The 20,129-nt window shown below is 38.9% G+C and overlaps 1 long non-coding RNA gene across 2 annotated transcripts in view; it reads left to right on the top strand.

Annotated features, from left to right (window-relative positions):
- Positions 1-20,129, top strand: part of LOC119854994 — a 54,973-nt gene that overhangs the window by 26,859 nt on the left and 7,985 nt on the right. The window contains exon 2 of one of the 2 annotated variants that reach the window (XR_005292720.2): positions 3,300-3,368. The exons of the other annotated variant lie outside the window; for it this stretch is intronic. This is a non-coding gene — a long non-coding RNA (uncharacterized LOC119854994). The remainder of the gene's footprint in view (positions 1-3,299; positions 3,369-20,129) is intronic. 2 annotated transcript variants of the gene reach the window in all.

Below are 20,129 nucleotides of genomic sequence, written 5' to 3'. Positions count from 1 at the left end.
TGCTCATACTGTGAATACATTAGCTTGCTGGAACCTCATTAAAAATCAGGAGGCCTCAAGAAAATGACAATCTCTTCATACTTTCACCTGAACCCAAAATAATAAATGAATGACTCAGTTCCTCTGTCATTGATTTCAGAAATAAGCAGAGTGGCACCTCATCAGAATTTGGAGAGAATGAAATAGAGCTGAACATAATTTATATTGTAATGATATAACATTTAACAATGTCTGAGAAAAGGAAGGATGTAGACACCAAAATGCACCAGAGCCTAAAAAAACCCAAATCCAGTCAAATCCTAATTCAAGCCAGTGAGAATTTACTCAACCCCCCAGACTACTGTCTATCAAGCAATAGCTAAACCAGGTTAATCAATTGCTGGTTGCATCTAAGGTAATTCAGGAGGATATGATGAACAACTATACCTGTTGTGCATAAATGACCAACTATTTAAAGGTTTCAGAGTGGTTTAAGTTTTAAAGAGATGCTATTCAATTTTTATATGCTTCAGTTTTAAAAACCATACACAGAAACAACATAATCAAAAAGGAAAAACCTTCAGCTAACCACTGAATGGCAGATTAACTCCTGGGTCAAGATCCACTTAGGCAGAAAGGGCTGTCAGGTTATGGCTCCCTGATTCTCAAGCCACAGATGCCTCTGTGTAAATTAGAGCAGCTTAGAGACTTCTCTAACTTATACTGACTAGTTGTGGTTCCTACGGAGCCATATGCCAGCTGAGAATTTTCACAGCAGAGATGTATTCCACTCTCCCTCCAGCATGCCTCCTCCCTCACCAACATGTCCCCATACTGGGGCATGGAATAAGTAGTTGGTGTAGGAGCCAACTCCACAGGCTCTATACCTGATGAGTTTCCCCCCTCTGGAGCAATTTTCAGAGGGACAGCCATTGCCCGATTCTGGCCTCTTTGCATCACATGAGCTGTCAAAAAGGGCTGAAACAGTGGGACAGAACCTGCCCCAGATGAAATTCTGTGCTGAGTGACAGCCATGGGACACCAGGATTGCATATCTGTCTAGTTCAGAACAGAATGTGTACTCTGGATATGTACAAATCATTGTGGACCATTTACTGTGTCAGAACCATTTGTCCTTGGTTTGGAGAATTCCTCAAAGAGCTGTCACACTGCAAACTTTGCAGAGGAGCCAGTGCACCTACAACAGAAGAGATGATCCAAGGGGGCAGCTTGTGGTACACAAGTCCTCTGTTCCAGCCTCCAAATTGTCTGATCATTTCCTTGGGAGAAGGGCCAAATCATGATGCTTTCTAAGAAGCAACAAAAGGGTGAAAACAGATTGATCCTAGAATTTTAATGGCAATGGTCAGTACAATATTATCAACTTCCATTGTTCTCATCTCTGTTGAGAGAAGTGCTGTCATCATATGTCCTCAGCATCATAGTGAATGTCACAGGATTCTGTCATTGTGAGTGAAAATGTTATCAAGCGGATCTGATATCTTTAGCCTTGGCATAGCTGGTCAGATCAAAGGCCAACTTTTCAGTGACACCAAAACAGTTTTTTGATTCCCCTGTGTTCATATTTGCCCTATTTCAGTGACTAATTTTCAGCAATCCTGTAGGAATGTGGATCATATAATAAGCTTTAAGTACATGCAGAGGGCACTCTGAAATTCTTAGCTGTTACATACTCTGCACTTTGCTGGTCCTACTTGAATGGATTTTAAAATGTTAACTTCCTGTGAAGCTGGGAATGCAGTGAATGACTCTGACAAACAGATAACGGCAAAACCATGATCCTGCCTATCACTCAGGCCCAAAACCTGGGGTTCATCTTTGCGGTGTATACCCAGGGTTCTTTCTCAGCACATCCAGGGTGTATCCAGACTTCGGCACTCCTTCCTACATAACCTCCGTAAGATGCTTCCTTTCCTATCTCTCCACACAGCAAAAATTCCTGTTCATCATCACCTAACATGATCACTACAACTGCCTCCTCTCTGGTCCCCCTAGCATATATATCCCCCACACTCCAAGTCAATCACATTGTTGCTGCTAACATCTTCCTCACCCATTCCATTGGACCCCTCTTTGTATCGGTCATCTGGAGCCCCGTTTCACCTCATCAAGCTAAACAACGTGGCCTCACCTTCAGGACCTTCACCATTCTGCCCCTCCCTGCTTGTCTGCTCCCATCTCTTAGTCTCTTACCATGTTGTCTCCTTCCACCTCTGCTTTCCCGATGATGCCAGCCTCAGCCACCTATTTGTCAACTTCCCACACCGGTATCTTCACACCTTCTTCCATGTTGCTCTTTAGACATGGAATGCCCTCACTGACTCAGTCTGTAAGTCTGTTTCCCTTTGAGTTGTCCTGATGGCTATGTGAACTCATCCAGACAATAGTATTTTTAAGAGGCAAATGGAAATAGTTACCACTTATTATATGTGGGCCTGATCCAAATCCCATTGAAGACAATGGAAAGACTCCCACTGAGTTCAATGAGTTCTGGATAAGGCCCTTGAGTTATAATTATGAGGAAAAAATGGCAAATGTATATATTTGCATGTAAAATTGTATATATTTGAGATCCTTCAATGACATTCCACAGGTGTATCTCTGCACCTAAGTGTAGCCTCATTGATTTCACAGATCTGTTCTGGGGCACAAGGGCCCACTCATATGGATGTCACTCTGTAACCCACTGGTGAGTGTGTGTTATGGGTCCCCGTCTGTGCCCAATTCACAGCTGATGTGAGTGTTACAGCCCCACCTAGAGCATGTTGGCTCTTTAGTTCAAGCTGAACAGCTTGTGCTGCTTAGCTCTGGAGGTCCTTAGTTCAATCCCCAGTGGGTCTGCTGAGAGGAGGCTTTAACAATTGCAGAATCAGGGACTACTTATGTCTGGTCTACACTACAGACCTATATCGGTATAACTTTGTTGATTTTTCACATCCCTCAGTGACATAGTTATACCAACCTAACCCTCCATGTAGACCGTGCCTCTTGCGGAGGTGGATTACCTACACAAAGAAAAGAGCTCTCTCCCATTGACTTAGAGCATCTTCATAAAAGGGCTACAGTGGGGCAGATGCATCAGTGGAGCTGTGCAGATGCAGTGTTTTAAGTGTAGACATGCCCTTAGAATGTAAACTCTTAAGGTCAAGAAGGGTATCTTCATATATATTTATGTAGTAGCTAGCACAATGGGCCCCAGATCCTGAATAAGGTCTCTGGGCTCTATTTAATACAAATAAATAATAATAGCGAAAAATGGGTAAATGGAAAAACAAAGCTATCTTTTTTTTTTTTTTCAGACTTCCTCTTCCTTTCAACAAAGCAGTTCAATGTGAAGTCAAAGTTCATTGACACATTCTCTGTACTTGGTAGGATGATTGTTTTATATTAGCTATTGACTTGGCCTGCATTGATCCTTGAGAATGTATCGCACAAATCATTTTGCACTAAACTGCTGAATCGATGAAGAAATCTCCTGGAAAATTTATATTAAAAGTCGCTGCTTGCCTAAATGAGTTCCCTGTGCCCCATATTGAATATTTTGCTGATGAATTGAATGAGTTTAAATTTGAACATTGCAGACCCATTAAAGAATGAATTCTTAAATCAAATTCTGCCATTTATGATTGAAATGAGATTTCCCCTGCAGTAGACTAGCTGCTATATAAATCAGTTGTGCGTTTTATACTGTACCATAAACAAGATATAATTCTTTTAAATACACAACAGGTGCCTTAAATCTTTTGATGCATCTTGTATTTATCTGATGTTGATTTTAGTATATTTACAGTAGATAACTAACATGGGTTTATAATAGAATATAGTTTCTGAAGGTTAAAGAAGCCATAATCTTTGCTTTTAAATGCAGTTTTCAGGCATTCTACTTTACATCAGTGTTCACAGTTGGGTTATAGGTTTAATTTAGAATAAATAATTTCATTTTGGTCTATAAAAATACAAACCTGTTAGAGTAAGGTTACATGCAGGGCAAATTCTACTCAATGTAATGGAGAGTAGGATTTTTTTCTATTCTCTTACCACGCTAGTTTTTAATACTTTACTCTGTGAATCAGTTTTCTTTTCTTTCTACTGGGGCCCTCTGTACATTGAGTGAGTGGTTGGCTGACCATTGGTGCATAACTTCAGGCTGGGATCAAAATTGTTCCATGCCTGAGCTCAATCCTGAAATTGTTCCAAATGCAAGACTCTCATTGACTTCAGTGGTCTTTACTGAACGTCCTGTGAAAAGGACTTTCCTTTCCCCACACACAGGCAGCGTTGCACACTGGCCAGATGCATTATGGGAGTTTATTGCCTTCCATTGAAGCATCAGGCAGATGCCACTGTTGAAGTTGGTATACCTGACTTGATAGACAACTGGTCTGTTCTCACATGGCATAATCTATATTCCAGAATTTGCTCCAAGTGCATCTGTATGCTCTGACTCACCATCTCCTTCCATACTGAACAAATTGAAGAGAAAAAAGAAAAAAAAAACACATTGGGCACAAATTAGCAGCTGGTGTAAGTCACTGTGTTTCAGCTGAAGTCAATGGAGCCATGCCAGTTTACACCAGCTGAGGATCTGGCCATTTTAAGTTTTCAGACGTATTTAAATAGTATTATTTCACTGCAATTTTGTCTGTGCTTCAGTGGACTAACAGTGAGCAGCAACAGCTGCATTGTGGGTTGCTAAGCCTGCTGGTATTGAACTTAATTTTACATAGCACCAAGGTTTATGGTAATGTGATACCAAGAAGTAAGCTTGATATAAAGTCTGAAAAAAGCAAGTCAGAAATGCAGGAGTTCAGACTAAGTGATCATAATGTTCCTTCTGATCTTAAAAATATGCAAATCTATGACATGCAAAAAATGCTGAATGCAAACATGTAAAGAAAATAGCAGTTTAATTGTTCAGTACTCTAAAAGAGCTTCTTCCTTTATGCCTGAGACATACTGCATAAGAGCCAAATTCAAAACCAGAGCAAGCGGGTGGAATTCCATTGATTTCAGTGGACATGCAACCACTTATACTGAGTGTGAATTTGGCTCTTATGTGTTGTTTGTGTTTACTCTCCTTCTTTAGGGTAGGATGACGTGCTAGAGTCTGCAGATTGGTATATTATGACTAGTCTGAGCTTTAAGAAAACTTTTTTTTCCCCAGTCCTGTCAGAAAATTGGGTTTAAAAGCAGCTTCCAGTACAAAGATGTCCCTAAATCACAGGTACTGCAGAAGGGCTGGAATCACTCACTTTAACCAGGTTGTAAAAACTCACTATTGATGCTGTAGTAACTAATGTTTCATCCCATGGCTGCTAATGTTTTTATGTCTCCGTGGGCCTCTTTCCTCCAAGGACAAACATCAAGGGTTTTATAACTATCAGTTGATCATTTCTGGTAAAGTAGGGGAGGTGAATTTTCAGCAAGATAACAAAGGTGTTATCTCTATCCAGGGAGGCTATAAAGGATATTGGGAAGATAACATCTAATTGAAGATTCAATTTTCTAAGTGTCAAATTGTTTTGATGACTAATTGATTTACATAGACTGGATTCATTCACAAAGCAAATATTTTTTAGATCTTTCTGTCTGTCTTCCTTCATTGCAGTAACTAGATCTGTTTACTTTCTAGAAAATGATAAACTAACTAGGTCTGGCATGGAAGAGGCAACTGTTTTAGCTCTGTGTTTTGGATATAGGCCAGCATAGGATGCTAATGTTAGTGAAGGTGTGTTTAGTGATGTAAGTCCAAGACTGGAAGTCTGGAACAGCTGAATCCTAATTGGTGTGACTAGGTGCTGAAATACTAAGAATCTGAATAGAACAGAAAAGAATAGAATTCTCTCAATAGTTTTTGAAATTTTGAAAGACCACTATAACATTTCAAAAAATCCCATAAAATGTTTGACTGTTTTTTCAACCAGCTCTAGTGCAGTGCATGTCCTGGAAGGTGCCCACACTCCTTCCTCCTACACCCCTTCTTATCTTGTTTCAGAGTAGCAGCCGTGTTAGTCTGTATTCGCAAAAAGAAAAGGAGTACTTGTGGCACCTTAGAGACTAACAAATTTATTAGAGCATAAGCTTTCGTGAGCTACAGCTCACTTCATCGGATGCAGCCGATGAAGTGAGCTGTAGCTCACGAAAGCTTATGCTCTAATAAATTTGTTAGTCTCTAAGGTGCCACAAGTACTCCTTTTCTTCTTATCTTGCTAACACAGATGCACCTGAATAGCTTTATTTGTGTAATCTGTAATGTTACTCATGTAAGTAAAGTTTGCTTATGCATATAAACATTTGCATAATCAACCCCTTAGAGCCAATCAAAGAACTAATAAAAATCATTTGCTTAACAAAGGTAGTCTTCTAATAAAAACAGAGTAGAATTGTACTCAGAGGGTGAAATCCTGGTCCTATTGAAGTCAATGGGAGTTTTGCAATTAACTTCAATGTGGCCAAGATTTTACTCTAAATGGTTGGACATATTCTGGAGCAGTTTCTTATGATACAAGATTGACTTGTAAGTATGTTCCTTATACTGAACCATGCATAAAATTCTATGCTTGTGATACTAATAACATCTTAGAATTGTGAAACAAATTTTAAAATTCTAATTTTCTTGTATATGCTATTACTATATCTTTCATTTGATTTGCATATAATTCACATTAGCCAACTTCGTTAATTGGTGAGTTTCACTTTTGCATATCCTCATCTTCATTTCTCATAATGACAATTTTGTCATGTTTGGGTGTCCATAATGCAAAGGACACAAAAAAAACCCAAAAAACAACAAAAAAAAAAACCCCACTCCTGTTTTTAGTAATTGTAAAGAAATTCAGTAAAACATTTGTGATCATATTGTTCTGAAACCCATTGACTCTGTACTTTAAAAAAAATACATATAAATTTGAAGTCTAAAATATTTGGCATTATCCCGTCTCTCCAAATTTTGGTACAACATGGCAAAATTTAATTTGAGGATTTTACCTTTAAAATTTGTCCAAGGATACTGAAATCAAATTTTGCTTATTATTAACAACATATGAAACATTATTTTGTTATAATATTTGAATGATCAATTTTTCCCCAAAACTCCAACTGCACCCTTTAAAAACAATTTTAGTGTGAATTTTATTCATAAAAATGAACGACTGATTCATAGCTAGAACCAGACTTAGTGCAATCAGACATTATGCAGTCTTCCCCACACAGCCATGTCAATGCATCTTGGCCAAGACTTAGAGCACTCCTTCTGTTCCAGTCAACAAATATTGCCAGTTTTGATGGCTTGTGATTTAGACAAAGATCCACTGGAGACTGGCTTGAGGCTACCACACTTGTTTCATTTGTGACCAAATACTAGTTTAAATTTAGGCTCCAATAGGAAAAAGCATAGTAAATCAGCCCGTTTGTGTCTTTGGATTCTGCTCTGTTGTGGCCCAGGCTTCAGCATTTGCACACTGACTCAAAATATATAATGTCTTGTTTTGCCTTTATCAATATTTTTTACCTCATTTAGAAAAAGTGAAGCCTTGGAATAAGTTACATTTACCAATACTTCAGAATTAATCTAGCTGATACTTCAGCTAACCACTGCATAGGGTTTTGTGTAAGTTTGAAGGGAATTTTCAGTAACTTTTTCTCTTTGCTTTTAACTGCAAATCCATTAAGGCAGAAGTTTTTTCACTCGTATCCTAATGAAGAAAGAACATGCGTTTTGAGAAGGAGTGGCTGACAGATAATTGCTTTCATTGGATAAACCTAATATATTTCCTTTGGCCATTTAACATTCCAAATCATTTTACACGTATAGAACATCGTGTGTATAATTGGATGAAGGATCTTAATTCACGTTACCAAAAAAAAGTGAAATTGATATTACTTCATTGATTTTAATAAAGCCTTTGAAGATCTGAGAACAAAGAAGCATATTGGTTCTTTAATTAGTAAAGGATTTATTCAATAAGTTATTGGACAAGTTAATTTACAGGACTTAATTTTGCTATTGAAAGGTTTAGCCTCCTTCCCTCCAAAATTGGGACGATGGACCATTCCAATACTGTGAAGGTGATGACCTTGTGATAACCCGTGTGTTCATCAGTCAAATTACTGTCCCCAGTAATGATAATGCCAAAGCTCTGGAACACTGGGGCAGCTAATCTGTATTCAAATTACACTCAATGAAACAGCAAGCACAATTCAAGTAATAACTCACTAGCACTGAGAGGTGAAGGGAGATGCTCAGACCCCTTCATGCAGATTGGACATTATCATACATTTCTTAGGTGTTGGACAGGTCTGCATGAGAGAGTTGTTAATGAAAATATCAATCAAAAACTCTGCTGACTTAATGGTCAATTTAAATTAATTAATTGGAAAGTAAAAAGTTGAGAAGGACAGCATTGATTGTTTAGCTTAAAGCAGTTGGCAGGCAATGAGAACCAGGTTGTCCAAATAAGACAATGTTTTCTTATGAAGGCTGATGCTATGTCTACAATGTTGAGCCTGGGAAGTAAAAACAGTAGAGATCCCCAATTTAAACTCTCTGCTACTTTGCATCATGGTTCACTGAACTGGGCACAGAATGTTGAATATACATTAACTTATAACAGATCCTCAAGTGGTGTAAAGCTGACTCCAACGGCGCTATATGCTAGCTGAGGATTTGGCCCTCATTTTCCAGTCACACCTCCAACAGAGAATTCGTTGGTTCTCACTGATGGATTTTTATATCCCTTTCTCATAATTTAGAGTTGGAATGAGTTTGCCAGTGGTAGCTATTTAGTTGAATATATAACAAAAATGTGTTGTCGTCTTTGTGGCTCTTATTTGTACATGTGAGGAATTGAAGATGAGATATTAAGTTAAGAAAAAGTAGGAACTTCACTAAAAATTCAAAGTGAAAAATTGGCCCCACTGAAATCAATAGGAATTTTGCCATTGACTTCAGTGGATTGAGGATTTCACCCAGGATGTCCCATCGGAGCTGAGTTCTATGTAGGTAATATATATTTAGAGGCAATAGAAATGGCCAAATTAAAAGATTTTCTAATTCATTTACATTGAGCAGAACCTGGTATTGTGTTTAAACTGGTTGGGTAGGACATGTTTCTTAGGGATGCGCAGTGTATTAAAACTATCCTATTTTTACTATTTTTTAACATAAAGAGCTTCCAGTGGAGATTATTACTCTTTAGATGTATTCATGCCAGCAAATGATAAAGCTGAAAAGGAAAGTGGAAACTATTGTAAAATGCAATCGATGATAGACCAGGAAGGTGGCATATGGAGTTGCTTTAGGATTAGGCTAGGGCTTGTGATGTAGGTTTGAGGTCAAATCAGGGATAGTGCTTGGGGTTGGCACCATAATTTCCTGACCTCTTGCTGTGTAAGATTTCAATCCAAAACAGTAAATATCTAACAAGATCAGATGACCTCATCGGATTTCAGTTGCATCTGAGCAGAACTAAAAACTGGTTTCAGAGTAGCAGCCGTGTTAGTCTGTATTTGCAAAAAGAAAAGGAGTACTTGTGGCACCTTAAGACTAACAAATTTATTAGAGCATAAGCTTTCGTGAGCTACAGCTCACTTCATCGGATGCATTTGGTGGAAAAAACAGAGGAGAGATTTATATATACACACACAGAGAACATGAAACAATGGGTTTATCATACACACTGTAAGGAGAGTGATCACTTAAGATAAGCCATCACCAACAGCAGGGGGGGAAGGAGGAAAACCTTCCATGGTGACAAGCAGGTAGGCTAATTCCATCAGTTAACAAGAATATCAGAGGAACAGTGGGGGGTGGGGTGGGAGGGAGAAATACCATGGGGAAATAGTTTTACTTTGTGTAATGACTCATCCATTCCCAGTCTCTATTCAAGCCTAAGTTAATTGTATCCAGTTTGCAAATTAATTCCAATTCAGCAGTCTCTCGTTGGAGTCTGTTTTTGAAGCTTTTTTGTTGAAGTATAGCCACTCTTAGGTCTCCTCTGCTTTTTCCACCAAATGCATCCGATGAAGTGAGCTGTAGCTCACAAAAGCTTATGCTCTAATAAATTTGTTAGTCTCTAAGGTGCCACGGGTACTCCTTTTCTTTTTGCGAATACAGACTAACACGGCTGCTACTCTGAAACCTGTCACTCTTAGGTCTGTGATCGAGTGACCAGAGAGATTGAAGTGTTCTCCAACTGGTTTTTGAATGTTATAATTCTTGACGTCTGATTTGTGTCCATTCATTCTTTTACGTAGAGACTGTCCAGTTTGGCCAATGTACATGGCAGAGGAGCATTGCTGGCACATGATGGCATATATCACATTGGTAGATGTGCAGGTGAACGAGCCTCTGATAGTGTGGCTGATGTGATTAGGCCCTATGATGGTATCCCCTGAATAGATATGTGGACAGAGTTGGCAACGGGCTTTGTTGCAAGGATAGGTTCCTGGGTTAGTGGTTCTGTTGTGTGGTGTGTGGTTGCTGGTGAGTATTTGCTTCAGATTGGGGGGCTGTCTGTAAGCAAGGACTGGTCTGTCTCCCAAGATCTGAGAGAGCGATGGCTCGTCCTTCAGGATAGGTTGTAGATCCTTGATGATGCGTTGGAGAGGTTTTAGTTGGGGGCTGAAGGTGATGGCTAGTGGCGTTCTGTTGTTTTCTTTGTTGGGCCTGTCCTGTAGTAGGTGACTTCTGGGTACTCTTCTGGCTCTGTCAATCTGTTTCTTCACTTCAGCAGGTGGGTATTGTAGTTGTAGGAATGCATGATAGAGATCTTGTAGGTGTTTGTCTCTGTCTGAGGGGTTGGAGCAAATGCGGTTATATCGTAGCGCTTGGCTGTAGACAATGGATCGAGTGGTATGATCTGGATGAAAGCTAGAGGCATGTAGGTAGGAATATCATGCATTCCTACAACTACAATACCCACCTGCTGAAGTGAAGAAACAGATTGACAGAGCATCCGATAAAGTGAGCTGTAGCTCACGAAAGCTTATGCTCTAATAAATTTGTTAGTCTCTAAGGAACTAAAAACTGTACTCCTTTCAGTTTAAGTTCTGACCCAAAAACAAAGTTATAAAGTGGGGTGAGTTCTTATTTCCTTGTTTCCTGGGAACTCAAAGGGAACTCAGAAGCTCTGTCTTGGGCCCCTCTCCACTTTCAGCCAATGAACTTTTTTTTTTTTTTTCTTCATTTGTTTCCTGACTGCACTGTTTCTAAATCACACATGGTCATTCACGTCAGCGCAAAATATAGACATCAACACAAAGTGCAGTGCAGGTGGAAATAAATCTGGGATGTAAAACGAAATGGGGATCCAGCAAGTTGGCTTAAAAAGACAGGATTCCATAAGCAACCCTAGTGCTATTAATTCAGAGAGGGTAGGACAATAAATTGACCTAATGAGACTGAAGTCAAACTAAAAAAAGAGCAATTGGATACTTAAGAAAATAGTATTAATTATTATATTAGTAATCATTGTTTTATTATTTTATTATTTATCAATAGTAAATAGCACCATAATGTAGGGCTGCATGGCACTTTATGGGGATAATGTCCTGGAGCTGATTCCCTGATCCTGCCTGGCCTCTTTCTTCCACTTCATCAGTGTAAAGGAGGCAGAAACAGCCCCCTAGGGATACCTGTGGTGTGAGGAGTTACTCTGGCAATATAGGGCTACCCCCCTTCTCAGCCCCTACATTCGGTGACATCTTGGGGCAGGGGGAAGAGGGACATGACCACAGCACTGCTGTGCACTGGCTATTCTTGGATGCTGCAACAGTCCCTCTGCGCCTCAGCTGCCATTTCAGCAAGGCATAAACTAGAGCAATCCTGAGGCTGCTCTAACTTACCTTGGGGACTTCCCTGCAAGGTTGAGAATACCAGAGACTGAGCACCACTTGTGTTTTCTTTTCCTTGTGTTCCTGCACTGGATGAAGGTTGGCTGGAACAGAGTCAACTCCACTGAGTTGTTCCTGCACTGAGTAGTTTATAGTCTAGGTTAGTTACAGGATGACATGACTCGGAGGGAGAGAGGCTCCCAGCAAATGAGGTAATGAGGTTGCTTTTTGTCAAAGGGCTTGGATTGTGCTAGTTCTAGGGCTGTCAATTAATTGCAGTTAATTCATGCAATTAACTCAGAAAAATGAATCACGATTCAAAAACTTAATTGTGATTAATTGCCGTTTTAACTGCACTGTTAAAGAATAGAATAACAATGGAAATGTATTAAATATTTTGGATGTTTTTCTACATTTTCAAATATAATGATTTCAATTACAACATAGAATACAAAGTGTAGAGTGCTCACTTTATATTTTTATTACAAATATTTACACTGTAAAAAACAAAAAATAATAATTTTTCAATTCACCTAATATAGGTACTGTTGTGCAATCTCTTTATCATGAAAGTTCTACTTAAAAATGTAGAATTATGTACAAAAAATAATTGCATTCAAAAATAAAACAGTGTAAAACTTTAGAGCCTACAATCCACTAAGTCCAACTTCTTCTTGTTCAGCCAATCGCTCAGACAAACAAGTTTGTGTACATTTGCAGGAAATAATGCTGCCCACTTCTTGGGCAGCATTATTAGTGTCACCTGAAAGTGAGAACGTCGAACTGTTATAGCCGGTGTCACGAGATATTTACGTGCCAGATGCACTAAACATTGTATGCCTCTTCATGCTTTGGCCACCATTCCAGAGGACATGCTTCCACACTGATGACAGGTTCTGCTTGATAACAATCCAAAGCAGTGTGGACTGAAGCATGTTTATTTTCATCATGAGTCAGATGCCACCATTTGGTTCGGGTTCTGGTGGTTCAGGTTCTGTAGTTTCTGCATTGGAGTGTAGCTCTTTTAAGACTTCTGAAAACACTCTCCATACTTCCTCCCTCTCAGATCTTGGAAGGCACTTCAGATTTTTAAACCTTGGGTCAAGTGCTGAGGCTATCTTTAGTAATCTCACATTGGTGAAATTTATATTTTATCACATCTTCAGTGAAAGTGTTCTTAAAATGAACAACATGTACTGGGTCATCATCTGAGACTGCTATACCGTGAAATGTATGGCAGAATGCACCTAAAACAGAGCAGGAGACATACAATTCACCCCCAAGGAGGTGTCATAAATTTAATTAATGTATTTTTTTTAACGAGTGTCATCAGCATGGATGCATGTCCTCTGGAATGGTGGCTGAAGCATGAAGGGGCATACAAATGTGTAGCGCATCTGGCATGTAAATATCTTGTGACACCGGCTACAACACTGCAACGTTCTCACTTTTAGGTGACACTGTAAACAAGAAGCGGGCAGCATTATTTCCTGCAAATGTAAACAAACTTGTTTGACTGAGCGATTGGCTAAACAAGAAGTTGGACTCAGTGGACTTGTAGGCTCTAAAGTTTTACACTATTTTATTTTTGAATGCAGTTATTTTTTTATACAGTGCAAATATGTGTAATAAAAAATAAATATTGTCATCTATTGTCAGACGGAGGAAGGAGTTTGACACTGAGGAGAGATTTGAAGGAGGAGATAGCAATTATGTGGTGCGCAAGATCAGTAATGTGGGCATCCCAGGACAAGGTATCAAAGTCCTTTGAGAAGAAGGAAATGGAGGGGAAGAAAATATAGTTACCCCATTGCTGAGTGGTAGCAGATTTCGGAGCCTTGTAGGTCACATTTCCTGTTTAAATAGAAATCAGTGGGTGATGCAGTCAAGGTATTTTCTATGTAATTTGCTTGTTTACAGAATGTACACAGGTCCTGCTTCCTTAAACACAGATGGTCCCAAACTATATACTGCTGCTCAACGAAGGCACTACTTCCATGTCACCAAGAACCCAATGGCTCTTGGTCCCTGTATCCCTTGGACTGTCCTGCATAATACTTTGTCCTGTATTGCTGCCTGGGTTTTTCACCTGGAAAACCACCTAATCTAAGGCTGATTGTTTTACACCACCTTACACCACAGGGGCTCAAAGGGTGGGCCTGGATGTTCACCCTTCTTTGGAGCAGCTGCTGTTTGATGCAGGGGAAACTCAAAAAAGGTTTGTGTGTCCATACAGACAAAGAAGGGTGCTTTACCCACCCAATCCTCTTAATGACTGTCTGGGTGCAGTCTGCGGTACCTTCAGATCTTTCTTTAGAGAGTTTGATCCTGAATGCTTATACATTGCTGAGTCATAATACCTTACATGACCGTAGCACCTTTGGGCCTAATAATATAAATGAAGCCATTGGATCTCCAACTTTCCTGTTTTGTAGGCCAAATGATAAGTGCAAGATTCACTCGTGTGTCTTTGTTTCTTAAAATGTTTTATTCTATGGACCATCCAAAGGGACCTCGAGCACTGTTGTGGGCCCACATACCTTATACTGAGAACAACTGTGCTGTAACATCATTAAGAATAAGGCTTAAAACAGGGTAGTCCAGGAACTAATGAGCTACGGTTGTAATTCCTTCTTTACCTGCCATGTTTGTATCTTACATATTGTGAATATCTCTGCGCTGTGGGAGTTTTATATACCCTAGTCTATCTTCCTAACATAGGTTTCTCTATAGCACCCATCACAGTATTATTATTTATTGTTTGTACTGCACTACAACTAGGAACCCCAACATGGTCCAGGATACCATGGTGCTAGGAGCTGTACACAAACACTATCTTTTACCTGAGATGTGTTCTGGAGGTATAGTAGTCAATAAAGAGAGAAGGCACTGTCTGGGCTAGGTAGGAGAGAGAAGGAGGCAGCAGCAGGGATGAGATTTGCTAGGTCTTTGTGGTGCTGGTACATTGTGTGAGCATTGTTGCTAACCAGGGCACTTTTGCAAAAATGGCATGCAAGGGATCTAGGGATAATTTGACTCCAAGTGTTCTGTGTGCATTCTGGTGAATTGTAGTTTGTAGAGTATGACAAATTCAGTGCTTCCAAGTTGATGGATCATTTTCAGTACTTTCTTGTTGACTCCTTTTGGGTTTACTCAGGTTATGAGCATTTGCATTTATTAACAAACTGCAGTTTCAAAAAAACCAAATCCAAAACAAAACTTAGTTCATCTCACTTCACTGAGTGTAAACTACTCAACAGCAAATTTCAGAGGCAAGTTGCCAACTGGTTTTATTACCTGATTTCTATGAAATTACTAGTTTAAAATCATGTTTGCTTCCTTGAAGGGGTAGGAATCAGTCAATCGGCGTTAGACTGCCATTGATTGTACAGGAGGAAACATTTTCTAAGACATCTAAAAAATGGCAAGGAAGGATTTAAGACAATCGCAGGCCAGAAAGATCAAATGTTACCTCCTCGCTAATGATACTGAAATGCTTAATATTGACATTGTGTTGTCCAGTCACCTCACTTCTGTCTCTCAAAGATTACGTTCTTGAGCAATGATTCTCTTTATTAGATCTCTCCAGTATAGAGCTGGACAATTTTATTTATTTATTTAGCAAATGGTGAATTTCCAGGAAAAAATTCATTTTGGGGGGACACCAAAACTATTCACAAATTGGGGCTGAATTCAGCAAATTTTGTTGGCTTAAAAAGTGGGGAGAATCATTGAAACCAATTTCAACCATTTCAAAACTAAACACTTTGACTTTTCCTTTCAAAATGGCATTGCTTTTCAAATTTTAGCTAATTAAAAAAAAAAGTTTGAAAAACACCCCATAACGACCTGAAATGAAATGAAAAATGGAAACAAAACACAAAATTTGGTTTGGGTCAAACCTAATTTTGTTTTCATTGCTTTATTGTTTTGTTTTCCATTTTGGCAACAAAAACTGGAAAAATTAAGTGTTGGTTCAAGCCGAACCAAATTTTTTTCCAAATTGTTTTTCAGTTTGGCTGAATTGAAAAATCAGTTATGCGCTCGGCTTTACTCTTGCCGCCACCCATTTTCACAGCCTTCTCTTGAATAATTAGTCACCCTGATCCCAACCTGCAAAGAGAAAAACCAGCACAGAATGGACAAAGGCAGGAAAGTCATGCTGGGCCTTCATCACTCCTGGTGTAAGTCAGCAGAAGCACAGCGGATGATTCTGCAATTTTAAGTTGTGCCTTGTTGAATCTAGATGCTTCTTGCTGAGCTGTATAAATAACGTTCATTCAGCTAAAAGGCAATCTCAGTAGCGTTTGCTGTTCTCAAAAGTCCTGGTTTTGCTTAAATGTTTAATTTCCCACTAAATTTAATTTCCCATTTGTGCTGACTTGGGTGCTTCTGTACCATTAAGACTACCCCTTGGTTCAACTGTAGCATTGTCTAAATACAGATTTTATACTGGTTTAACTATTTCGGTTAGGGGTGTGATTTTTCTACCTTAAAAGTTCAGTCAGTACAATCCCCAGTGTGGATGCAGTTATATCATAATAAAAATACCTTCTACATTACAGGTATAGCTATACCTTTATAAGTATAGTATGGCATAAGGTTCCTTTATGCCAATATAATTGCATCCACACTAGGTGGGTTTTTACCATTTTAACTATCCTGGTGCGGGTAAAGCAGTACAGCTTGTGTTGACAAGTATAAGGCAGGGAGTCAGGATTTCTGGTTTCTGCCATTATTATTGTGTGACCTTACGTATTTTCACTCTTTACTCACAATGCTTTTGAAAATCGGATCACTGATGTCTAATTTAAGACACCCAAACTGAAAATTTGGGCCTTACATCTATCTGTGCCTCAGTTGCCTCATTTATGAAATTAGGATAATAAATAAGAGCCAGAAATCTCTAACTTCTAATCCTGGCATTGACTTTTTCTGTGGTCTTGGCTAGGTCAATCAGCTCTCCTGCCTCGGTTTCCCCATTTGTGAAAAGCAAAATACTTTGCAGATATGTTGAGAGTAAAAATATTCATACTTGATACTTAGTGCTTTTCATTACCGAAGCATTGAACAGACAGTTATTTATTATTGTTCTATTAATTTACCCACAAGTTGCCTCTCAAGTGAATCGCACCATCCTATTTCAATAAAATAAATATGACAGTTCAGTGCTTTGGTGATGAAAAGCACTAAGTACCAAGTATGAATATTTTTACTCAAAGCAACAAGCTGGGCCTAAGTCATGGAACTGTGAGAAGAAGAAAATGGGTGAGTTTAGGTATTTCACTCATTACTTATGGCAACAGGACCAAATAAAGAAATAAGAGACAAACTACTGGGGCAGCAAGGATGAGACTGATTGCACACAGAAGTGCATGGTTTAGGATGTGCACAGGAGAAGATAAATCAAGGGGAAAGGCCAGCAGCAGTATTAGCAAAACTTTAAAGTGTGGATCTGGTCTGAAGAGGGACTGTGGTCCTGATCTTGCTCTCATTGACATGTTTAAAGTTGAGCGTGTGCATAAATGTTTGTAGGATCATGGTCTACATGAACATACCACCTTACTCAACATGTATGGGCCCTTTGTGTAGAGTCTGTGCCTGATCGTGTGATGTGGATCGTTGTCTACCAGGGGTTAGGATTTAACAACTACTAGGTCCATATTCAGGATTTAAATTGAGACCTCCCAAAGGGACCAAATTAGTTTAGCACTAAATCAGATTTTTAAAGATATTTAGGAAATCGATGGGAGTTGGCTGCCTAGACATTTTTGAAAATCCCACTAGACCTATCTTTACCTTTTTAGGTGCCTAAATATATTTAGAAGTCTGGTTCCTTCCTCCTGATAAATGGATCAGGCTTCTGATGGAGTTACTCTGCATTTATATTAGTATTAATGGAAGCAGAGTTTAGACCAGTGAATTTACTTTGGATTTACACGTGTGACAGGGATTAGGATTTGACCTGGTGTGTTCGTCAATATTGAAAGGACTAAAAACATTACTAAATACCCAGTATTTTTCAAGTCCCCTCCTAGGCAAGGTGATTTGGCAGGGTGAATTGTTTTCTGTTCTACAAATGTTTTGTGGTCCCTTAGATAGCAAGTAACTTGATATAACTATTTTATATTTTTTATTGAAATAGGAAGGAATTGGTAAATTAATAGAACAATAATAAACACTGTATAATCATTTGTCACTTAAAAGGTTAGGGTTTTTTAGAAGAAGGTGAGTAACTAAACAAGGTTTTCGTCTGGTTACTGAATATTAACTATGGTATCAAAATGGTAAATTTTGCATGATCTGTTTTAAGCCAGTATATAGAGAGAAGAAATTAAATGTTCATATAATATAATTAGGAAGTAGTCAACATTCTAAATTTGGGGATTAGATACTGTTCCTTTGTATTTAATTGGACCAAATGAAGTATCCTGCTGTATCATTGAATGGGAAGTTTCACACAGTATAATTCAATGGGAAGTTGTGCTTAGTTAGTATAACAAGTGAGGGAGAAAGTGGTTATAGTAGAAGTCAGGAAGTGGACTCCAACTCTGCTATTGACTCTCTGAATGACCTAGGACAAGTTGTAACTTGTCTGTGCCTCAATTTACCCTCTATAACATGGATATAAGGATATCTATGTGACATGGTTGTTTTAAGGCAGAGTTTATGCTTCAAGGCTGGAGAATAAAGATGTTATATGAGCCAGATTCTGAATCCCTGCTCATGTTGGGGACTACCTTTAGGCCTTGATTCTGCAAAGACTTGCACATGTGTTTAATGTTATGCACTATGATTAGTCACACTGACTTAAATGGGACCATTCACAGTGCAAAAAAGTAGCTCAGACAGGAGTCTTTGAACAACTGGAGCCTTACTCCGCTATGTACAGGTATCAGAGTCTGGCCCTCCGTGAAACATATTATTTTCTTTTACTATGAATGATAATCAGATCTTACACTTGCTGTATGCTTGACATTATTCTGCAGCAAGTGTTAGTGCTATTATTGTTCTTATAGTGTTTAGTTTGCATGTATTCGCTCTTGACTTTAGATGGATTTTAATTTTGCATGCGGTAGCTATAGTGTGCATGTAAAAGCGTCCATAAATCTGCTTGTTCAAACGGAAATAGGCATTTTTATATTATGAGGCTGCCTTGCCCCTAAACAAATCCACATGATTAGAGCAGTGGATTTAACTAATTGTCTTCAAAGCAGCCCATAAGGGAATACAAAATGTTGTCTGTTAATCAGCTGGGAAAAGCCACAGCATTATATCATGTGGTTTAATTCCACATGGTTTGCAAGTTTGCAGGCTGTTAATTTACATAAAATCACTATCGCCTACTCCATAATAATAATCATAAGCCTTGGAACAAGAGATGAATCAACACCTGAAATGAACCAATTTTGAATTTCAGGAGAATATAGATTCAAATCTCAGGATCCTATCCCTCTGGTTTTTGTTTCAGGTTAGAACCCTGTTTTCCAGAAAAAGCTCAGATTCAGTTATGTGAGATTTCATGGGAACAGATCCTTTTCAGAGATTTCCACCATGCAAGCTGGCAGAAAGCTAATGATTTCAACCCCAAATTGTGGAAAAATCAATGTTCCCTCTAATTTTTGACAGGCCGTGTGCGCAAAAAAATTCTTTTGTGCAAATTGTTGTGCTTCTGTGCAAATTTTTGTGCTCGCAGTGTTTCGCCATATGCGCTGGGTTTAGGATCTGTGTGCACGTGCACAGCTTAGAGGGAACAGTGGTTGAAATCTCAGGAGAACAGATATCAAGATTTTACCATCATATCCAAACACAATCCAAGCTATCTATAGCCACAAACCCAAGCCTTAGCATGCATCTAAGATAGAGCAGAAAATAGCCTCCATGGTGTATCCCTTTCTGTGCACTTCTGTATTGCAAAAGTGTAGATGACAAGTACAAGCAGAGCCAGGATCTGGGGCTAAGTGTTTGAACAATTTGGAATAAAGTACAAATAAATAAATCTAAGTCTGTTCATTGATAATTTGTGAACAGAAATAAAGGATTAAATTCAGTGAGCAAATTATTCTGCATGGTTTCTTCATGCTGGCTTGGAATTCAATGGCTTCCAGAGAGGAGGGATGATCTAGTGGTCAGGGTGTCCTCCTAGAACTCTGGAGAAATGGGTTCAATTTTCTGCTCTGCTACCGGCTTCCTGTATGACACTGAGCAAGTCACTTTCTGCCTCAGTTTCCCATCTGTGAAACGGAGATAATAGCACTTCTCTACCTCATGTGGGTGTTGTGAGGCTAAATGCATTA

This window comes from Dermochelys coriacea, chromosome 4 (assembly GCF_009764565.3).
Source record: "Dermochelys coriacea isolate rDerCor1 chromosome 4, rDerCor1.pri.v4, whole genome shotgun sequence".
In the NCBI taxonomy this organism is placed as follows: Eukaryota; Metazoa; Chordata; order Testudines; family Dermochelyidae; genus Dermochelys; species Dermochelys coriacea.
This window is presented reverse-complemented; position numbering and strand designations above follow the sequence as displayed.